The sequence below is a fragment of the Dermacentor silvarum genome, chromosome 6 (assembly GCF_013339745.2).
Source record: "Dermacentor silvarum isolate Dsil-2018 chromosome 6, BIME_Dsil_1.4, whole genome shotgun sequence".
NCBI lineage: Eukaryota > Metazoa > Arthropoda > Arachnida > Ixodida > Ixodidae > Dermacentor > Dermacentor silvarum.
Genome location: NC_051159.1, coordinates 74108858 through 74118383, shown reverse-complemented (window position 1 = coordinate 74118383; position 9526 = coordinate 74108858). Strand labels below are relative to the sequence as shown.

At 44.6% G+C, this 9526-nt stretch overlaps 1 pseudogene; it reads left to right on the top strand.

Annotated features, from left to right (window-relative positions):
* LOC119455592 (cytochrome P450 3A8-like) overlaps nt 1-8026 on the top strand; it is a 16745-nt pseudogene extending 8719 nt beyond the window's left edge.
* The last annotated feature ends 1500 nt before the right edge of the window (nt 8027-9526 follow it).

The window sequence follows — 9526 nt, the reverse complement described above, 5'->3', positions numbered from 1 at the left end:
GACTGCTTGTTGCCCAAAGGGACCAGCAGCGAAGCAGAAAGTTGTCAACGTACTCGTCTGGCTATAGTTCTTTCACTACGATGTCTATTTGTCTACAGCCATGATGCTTACCTATAACAATATTTCGAAAGTGCCCTTAATTTTGTCGGACCCGAAGACATCTCAGGGACATGAGTGCTTTTCAAGTCGGTTCTTATTACAGACTGGTATCTTACTATCTTGAAACCCTTCTATTTTTTTAGTACTACGGTAGGATATTGAAAGCAGCATCTCCACGTACGCGTAGAAAGTAATCTGCTCCTCCGGTATCCTGTCGTGAAAAACGCTTTTTTCTTTTTGCCTAGACACAATAATGAAAATGTATCGTCGTGTGGTATAGGGTGACGTGTTAATGCTACATCTCGAATTTTAATGTCGTAGCGCAGTATTCGAAACGCACCTTATAGTCGCTGTTCGTCGTCTGCGACAACACAATGGTCTAGATCAGCTTGGTGCAAAATTTCACTATACCTGACGGCATAAATATGAGTAGTACCCTTTACACACGGGCGAACTAAAGTCCCCTGAAGTAAACCCTTTTCTTCTACGTTGAAGGACCCCTTATCAGAAGGAGTTTCTCCGCTAACACGTGGTACAGGGTGGTCTCCTTTACATGTTTTGAGTAAGAAACGCAGCAAAGGCACACGGGGCTGCATCTTTAAACGAAAACTGCCAAAAATGCTAAAATGCGTAGTGTCTATTGTCAAATTGCGTCACTGCTGGCTATAAAATTGTTTTCGCAAGCACTAAAATTATTAGCAAGGCACCGCTTGAGTTTTGTAAAGTTTTGTGTTGTTGTGAAGAGCTGCGCACGAGGTTATCATTTTAGGTCCCTAAAAGAGTTCAGATATCTCCCCTTCTGCAAGGGACCTTCACCGAAAAGGAGATACCCCGTTTTTCATTTTGTATCACTCTGTGTGAACGCTTTTACGGTAGGTGGCCCCTACTCCAAAGGTATTTGGAGTGCCCGGTTGTCAGGGTCATAAGCCATATTCATATGGTTTCACATGCATCTGACTTTATATGCGGATAGAATATTTTGTGTAATCACTTCAGAGTTAATTAAAAAAAGATTAAAGGCAATTTCCACTATTACGCACATAAGGTCTGAAGAGGTTAACAAGTTGTGTTGTCCTGCAGGTTTTATGGTCACTACGCTCTGGACGTCATCGCGAGATGCGCTTTCGGCACCAAGTTAGATTCTCACACCGACGAAACCAACGAATTCGTGACGAAAGCAAGGAAAGCATTCTCCAGCGGAGTTACCCTGCCTCTGCTGATGCTGTGTATGGATATAACTCTTTTTTTAAAAATCTTTTTTAAAGATGACTTTCTCGTTTTCAAGACCATAACTGCCAAACGAATCACGTAAGGCATAATCATATGTGTATGTATGTGTCTTTGCAGTTCTGTTCCCTGGCCTAATGAAGGCTTTGAAAGTCAAGGCGTTCAACTCGGAAATCTTTGAGTACTTCAAGGACGTTTCCGTGAGCATCATTCAAAAGAGGAAGGACAAGCATCACGTAAGCAGGGCTTGTCTGTACTTTTTCGATGCCAAATACCACGTTGAACAACGAAAGTATTGCAGGACGATCGAAATGTTGCTTCAAAACCTAGAACGGACTCCGACAGCTAGTTGGCATCAAAATGGATAGGAAAAATTACAGCACGAATTCAGCGAGACCATGTCGGTCGCAAGTATGGTTAACAGGATCGACTGCGTACATAAACGCCGACCGCACAAGAAGACGAGCGTGGTGCGTGTTTATTTGCGCACGCTATAAACGTCGACGCCATATGAATATTTTCACGCAGGTAAATAATAGTGCGACAAGTTGCATCTTTTACGGGACATTTGTAGATGTTGTGAAAAGCGATGAGCGTGCCGATATAGCTTAAATATAATGCGCACAGATGTACTTTCAGCGCTATCCCGCGGGACGCTTGTAGGATTATAGCGTTTCAACTCAAACTATGCCCTGTTTTATTACTTATTTCTTTTCTTTCTATCTTAGCGCCAGGAAGACTTCCTGCAACTCATGATGGACGCTCAGGAGGGCGCCCTTCACGAAACTGCCGAATCTACACCCAGTAAGGAGTCCGCGGAAATATTCAATCTCGATTCTGAGGTCAAGAACGACGTCACTTTTACTTCTAAGGGTAAGTACACCAGCAGAAAACGTGCACCCACAATTTCTACCAGATGTGTGATGCGAAATGTTATATTCGGTGCCTGATTACCTCATGGCGGCTCAGTGCACTTGAAATGCAGAACCAATCGAAAACGTGCTGAATAGTAGTTTATTTTTTTCATTGCATTCCTCTACGCATATGTTTTCCATCCATGGACTGTATTCGAGCGCGTACTGCAATGGCTTTATTGTACACTTACTTGGACGAAGGTGCTCCGAAATTAAGAGTGCTTCGCCAGCCTTCACAGAGCAACACATGTGTAAAAGAAGAGAAAAATCAGTAGTTTTCTATTGCCAATAAAACGAGCCCTCCTTTTTTTCTGCTTGAGGATGGCTGTTCTCTCTCTCTCTCTCTCTCTCTCTCTCTCTCTATATCTATATATATATATATATATATATATATATATCATTTCATTTCCTTGATTTAGTGTCTGTGTTTGCGATACTCGATCATATCTGTAATTAAGTGAGTAATTGTCGGGCACTGTGACTCCAGCATATGCCGGATTATGATGATTGAACTTTATTGAGAGCAAAAGAAGTGTTTTGGTCGCCTTCCTTCCGGGTGGCCTCCCGAGTCCCGGAAGCCATGTGACCAGGCCACCTGCCTTGCTCCGTTCATCAGCTGGTCATCAGCGTTGAGGCTGGTGATCTCAGGTGTGGGGTGGGGGAAAGGGGGGGATGTAGGCCTTTCGGCCGCATTTCACATACTATGTGGTACATGGTGATTTGGCGTGTGACAGAATTTGCAGTCGTATTGGTAAAGTGTGGGGTAAATGAGATGGTACTTTGTGTTGTGTGGGAAACTGTTGGTTTCTAGTTGTCTGTAAGTTATATCGCCCTCTTTTGAATTCTTCGGATGTTGCGGGGTATAGATTCTTCTCCACAGTCTGTGGTGTGCGAGTATGCCCGTATATCTGCGCGGTACGCGTTCGTTCGGAGGGACCGTTAAGGCCGCAATATATCGGTGGTCGAAAATGACGGCTCATATTAAATACACCTTCTTCATTCTTGCACTTCCCTTTCTCCCTGTGGGATAGAAAGAAATAAAGGTTCCGTTATTTTCCCTAGTGCACATCAAAATGTTGATTGCTTCATTTCTTCTGCGTCTCTTTCCAGCATTGTCTGAAGACGAAGCCTTGGCGCAGTGCGTTCTGTTCTTCCTCGCCGGCCACGACACGACGTCTTCTGTGCTCTCCTACACCGCCTACTTGTTGGCGCTGAACCCCGAAGTACAGGCCAAGCTTCGCAAGGAAGTCGACGAGTGCTTTGCTTCACATGTACGTGGCGCTATTTGAAAAGTATAGTCGGCGTCAAGTAGTAGTACTAACTTTATTTATCCTTTTTAAAAGAAAGGAAGGAAGAGAAAGACAGAAGGTGGGGAGGTTAACCAGAATAACATCCGGTTGGCTGCCCTACACCGGGGGAATGGGAAGAGGGAACACAAAGATGACGGGGAGAGAGAGGAGGGAAGGAAAGAAGGGAAATGAGCGGTTAGTTCGCTGACGCGTGTGTTAGTGCACTAATAGTCACAGACGTTGACACAAGCCCGTCGTCCTCAAGAAGCACAAAAGTGCCTTCACCGCTTTATGGGCCGACGAGCGATGGGGGCGGTGTTCCAGCAGCACCTGCACGGAAAGCGTCCGATCGTCCAGTTTTTGTAGCGCGTTAGCAAGTTTTTGTCTTTCTGAGGCATATTGTGGACAGTAGCACATCAGGTGGTTGATAGTTTCTTCGGTACCGCAGACCTCGCATGCTGCACTGTCGGTCCTCCAATTAATGTCGATTATGCCTTTGTGTCAGCTAGCGCGAGAGAGGACTTCGTCCTGCAGTGGACATAAATATAGGCTGATATGGTGATGATGATGATGCCTTCTTGAAGGCAACTCCTAAGCAAAGGCGACAGATGAGCGAAGCTTCACGTCGAGGAAGTCCGAATGGAGGTCGGAGTTGCAGTGAGGGGTTTAATTGATGCAGTCGTGTAAGTCGTAAGTTTGGCGAGTTCCACTCGGTCAGTGAGAGACTGCGTGCCAGGTGTCGAAGCTGCCTTGCGGCGTCTGTCCTCGAAAGTGGAATGGGAACGCTGGGCTCTTCTTGATGTGATGTGCAAGCAGCGTTATCTGCGGAATCATTGCCACTGATTCCACAATGACCAGGTACCCGCTGAAAGACAACCTCGTGGCCTTTTTGTTGGACGTGGTGGTGGCAGGGTTCTACTCGAGGTATTATACAGTTATATAGGTGTTATAGTTGAAAGTGTCAGTTACTTTCTTAACAAAACGTCGTTTTATGCATTGAAGCACAAAAGCATGCAACTGGAACGCCAATTCATTTCTCCGTAAAGTTCGGAAGTTAATATCTTGAAGCTGGTGTCATCCTGAGAATTCGTTCTAAGTGGATCCGCCTGGCGAACTCCATGGCTAGAATTTATAAATTGCAATTGGGCCATAAGGTAATTAGTTTGAAATTTAGTTGGTAATTTTTGGTAATTAGTCAATTATGCTTTCAATTTTTGAGCAAGTAATGTCCGCCTCTTCGAGTAGACCAGCTCATGAACTAGAATTGTGCTATCTGCCACAGGCAACCTTTAAAAATTATTGAAAGTGTTCGCTGAAACATCCGGTATAATCGCTGTTTCAACGGGACTGTGTGCAAACAATGCATTTTTCTTCTTTCTGGGGTTTTACGTGCCAAAACAGTCCTGATTATGAGGCACGCCGTAGTGGAGGGCTCCGGATTAATTTTGACCACCTGGGGTTCTTTGACGTGCACACAGTACTGCTAATATGATAATGCTTCCACTAAGAAGCAGTCATTTTATGGCGACAGCTGTATAAAAGGTTGGACTAAATTGTTCAACGTCGTCATTTCTAAAGACAACACTGCGGAACGAAAGAGGACGGTCGACAAAGGCGCCGACAACGCATGCGCACCTTTGTTGTCAGCCTTTTTCTGCGCTGTTGTATGTTATGCTGGAGCATTTGGGAGGAAACGTAAAAACCCATGTAAAATTTAAACTGCGCGCCTTCTTTATGAAACCAGTTTATAAAGCATTTAAAACGCCCACTAATTAGGTATTACTCGTGCGCAGTCATTACCGATTTTTTTCCTTTGCTTTACGATTGTTTTTGAAGCAGTGTGAAAAAAAAAGCGGTTTTTATTAAATGCGTAGCTGGTTTCAATCCATGTATGCAGGGAAAGGAGCCAAGCCTTGATGCCGTTTCCAAGTTGCCATATTTGCATTGCGTTGTGTCGGAGGCCTTAAGAATGTACCCACCAGCTCCACGGTAAGTTCAACAGTTGTCCTAATAAAAACGCAAAAAATGCATATGCTCATATACCACAATCATCGACAAACATCTGGGGTAGTCCAAGAACACGGGAGAAAAAAATATTTTTGTTATTACTTTTATGATCTTGGCAGCATGCTGGTTAACCCGCTGCGTCTTTGAAAGGTTGTGAGTTCTGATAGGTAACCTTCTTGTTCTAAGTCGCTAAGGTGTCGGTAAAGGATAAACGTCTATACAGTACAATATTTGCAAATTCCCTATCTTTTCCAGTCTCGAGAGGTCGGCCTACGAAGACTACGTTCTTGGTGACACGGGGATCAGGGTGCCCAAGGGATGTGTCATTAGGAGTACCGGTATACTCCATGCATCACGACCCCGAGTTTTTCCCAAATCCAGGTACATTCGATCCCGACAGGTGAGGATGACTATTTGCATGCTGTCTTCAGTCAACGCGAAGTCTGCGTTTGACGCAAACGAACACGTGCAAAATATAGCACGCGTATTATTGGGTCGCACTGATGTACTTTATTTAAAGAATGATATCAATATCTAGTTTAACTTCAGTGTCATCGAATATTTTGGCGCGCACGATACTGCAGCTCGAGCCGCTGCTGCGTAAAGTATCAGTCAATTTAACGTTACGAACGCACTTATTATCCATAATTATTGTTTTACGTTGCGAAGCTGCTCATTGGGCTGCGGAGCGTCTTAGTGCGCGCTGTGGAATAATTTAGAGTGCCTGGCAATCTTTGACGTGTGCCTGAGTAGGACATGAGCGTTTTTGCCCCCCCCCCCCCCCCCCCCCCCTCCAGCGCAATGCAGGCTGTTCGTAAACGAACGCGCGATCCCGTGCTTCGTCGTATAAGTTTATATAGTTCACTGAACTTATCTTCCCCAACGTCCTCTAAGCTGGCTTATTAATCTCTCTCTCTCTCTCTCTGTGCGCGTAGGTTCAGTGAAGAAAACGTCGGTTCCATACGGCCGTACTCGTACCTGCCTTTCGGTGCCGGTCCTCGAAACTGCGTAGGCATGCGATTCGCCTTGCAGGCCGTCAAATTGTCTCTTCTGCATTCTATACACAGTGTGCAGTTTGTGCCCACGGAGAAAACAGAGGTGAGTGCTGTGTTTCCACATAGACCGAATAGGGGGGGTTGGGCGCTTATTTCGAGCCGTTCTCATCAATTGTGGCTATGTGTATACCTTGGCATAAATTGTAGACATGTTGACCGAATAGCTTTCTTTGGCTCTCTCGCACGTTTTCGTGGTTGGTGGTTGGACTTTCACCACCGATACAAAGGAACCGATGCAAACGAGCGCGTGCGCTCACATAAACCAGTCGCGGAGCACTTTCGTCGCTTAATATAGCTTTTTGAGGCGCACGTGCTTGTTTCGGGCGTCTCAAGGTTTAGAGGTGGCAGCCGCCGTCCACGCCGGCACTCGCGCTGCTAGAGACAACACACATCTGATGAGTCGGCTTATGTGTGCAGCCACCTATACTATCGCTACAGATGTGCTGGTTAACGGCTCTGCATTCTCTACTGAATTACTCGATGAAGCAACAAACGCTACCTAAGTATCCCCACTGCAGTAAACAGTGGAATCTCGTTGATACGATCTTCACAGGAACCGGAAAATAAGACGTATCATCCGAAAATCGTAATATCCGAAAGTAATTGTACATAAAAATTGTATATAAGGAAAAACGTATTATCCCGAAAAACGTAATATGCACAATCGTATAAACGATATTCCACTGTATACGCCTTCAATCGCATCGTTATAATAAAACGAATAGTTTTCTAGAGGCGTTCCGCTATTCAATTCCTTGGCAATCAGCGACGATGGTTTCCGCACATTTTTTTTTCTTTTGTCATTTGCAGGTGCCGCTCAAGTTCCTCCCTGGTCTCGGCCTTTTGAATGCTAAGAATGTCACCGTGGGCATTAGGGAGAGGCCGGAGCGATAACGCTGCACAGATATGTTGTGCGCGAAATATTCATAGCAATGCGAAGCATCACCCGCTTGTACAGCGTTAAAGTTAATTTATTTTGTCTTGATTGTACATAGCGTTTGAAAGGAAAACTTCCGTGTACATAAAAGTTGCACTATATTTCCTTTAATAGGTGGCGCATCTTTGAATAAATGTTTTTATTTTTTTTGTACCGAGTCCCTTTGCTGGATTATATAAAAGCATGTAAATGTTTGAAAACATGGTGTGAATGCTCTTATCGCAGTAGAAACGCAAAACGTAAGACCGTGGCACACAAAGGGTTTCACTAAGCAGAATTCCAAAAAAGAAGGGTAACCACGGAGAAGGAATTACGAATGATAAATGCAAGAACAGACATGTATATGGCGAAAAATGCGACACTGCATGAAACGACAGATTTTTATTTCAGTTTGAACTAATTTAAACACGTCGTCATAATGAATTAAGGCATACTAAATCACACGTTTTTCTTGATCTTTTTTCCTGTTTTTCATTTCCCTCATTAGTGCAACGTTAACGGTGTTGGCGTGTCTGAAGCTGACCACTGTTTAATAAATGACAGAATCACGTAAGCCAAGACAGCAGCTACGGAATTTGTAGATGATCGTAAATTCTTGCGGCAGCAAATGAGGAATTCGCTTCTTGTTTTTCATTAATTACTTCGGTTACGCAGTAGTTGTGTGTGGTAGATCATGCGATTCTAGACTAGATCTTAGAGTTGTCATGAGATACGTGTCAAATACTTGCCAAACGTGTTGAAATTGTTGTCACAGTGTCCTCGCTTCTTTAATAGCACCAGACTTTTTTCATTTGCGCAATGTGCAAGAAGAACCAGGCGATATTTTTTGATTGATCGGTTGATTGATTGATTAAAGTTACTCGAGGCAAATCAGGCAAGAGGGCACTCTGAAAATCGTGTGCGCAGTTCCTTCGAGATTGAAATAAACAGATTTCTACAGAGCACCATCCGGAGTGCCTTTTTTTTTGTGATCGATGGCGGTGCTTTTGTTTTGTTTGTATAGGAAGCCCGAGGAGCCAGCAATTACAGAAACGTCCGTCTTTCGTAAATGCCATTTTGACAATGTAGATGACCTAACAGTAAGGGCAACTATACCGTGCCATATGTGTAATTCTGCTTCCTATGGATGCCGTACATATAACTCACAGTGGCGCCAGTTTAAGTGATTTTGTTGCTAGATATCTAGTCCGTCTTTCGTAAATGCCATTTTGACAATGTAGATGACCTAACAGTAGGGGCAACTATACCGTGCCATATGTGCAGTTCTGTTTCCTATGGATCCCGTACATATAACTCACAGTGGTGCCATTTAAGTGATTTTGTTGCTAGATATCTAGTCCGTCTTTCGTAAATGCCATTTTGATAATGTAGATGACCTAACAGTAAGGGCAACTATACCGTGCCATATGTGCAGTTCTGCTTCCTATAGATGCCGTACATATAACTCACAGTGGTGCCATTTAAGTGATTTTGTTGCTAGACATCTAGCAACTCTCTTGTCTGTTTAGCGCCAGTTTATTTAAGGCAAGAGCCTTATCGCGAGCTTCCGGCGTTAACATTGGATAGCAAGAAAACTCACGTGACCAAGTGATGACGTCGCGTTCCCGGCGCTAGACCTGATGCGACTCGCAAAAATTATGGGGTTTTACGTGCCAAAACCACGATATGATTATGAAGCACGCCGTAGTGGGGGACTCCTGAAATTTGCACCACCTTGGGTTCTTTAACGTGCACCTACTAAGTACACGCGTATTTTCGCATTTCGCCCCCATCGAAATGCGGCCGCCGTGGCCGGGATTTGATCCCGCGACCTCGTGCTCAGTAGCCCAACACCATAGCCACTGAGCAACCACGGCGGGTCTGACGCGACTCGCACTGCGAAATCCCACACTGAAATGCCACCGCGTCGGACGGACGCCGCGGAGCACACCCAAAATGCCGACCTGGCCCACTCCCAAAATTGGATAAAAGTGGATTGAATATTAACGTGAAAAACAG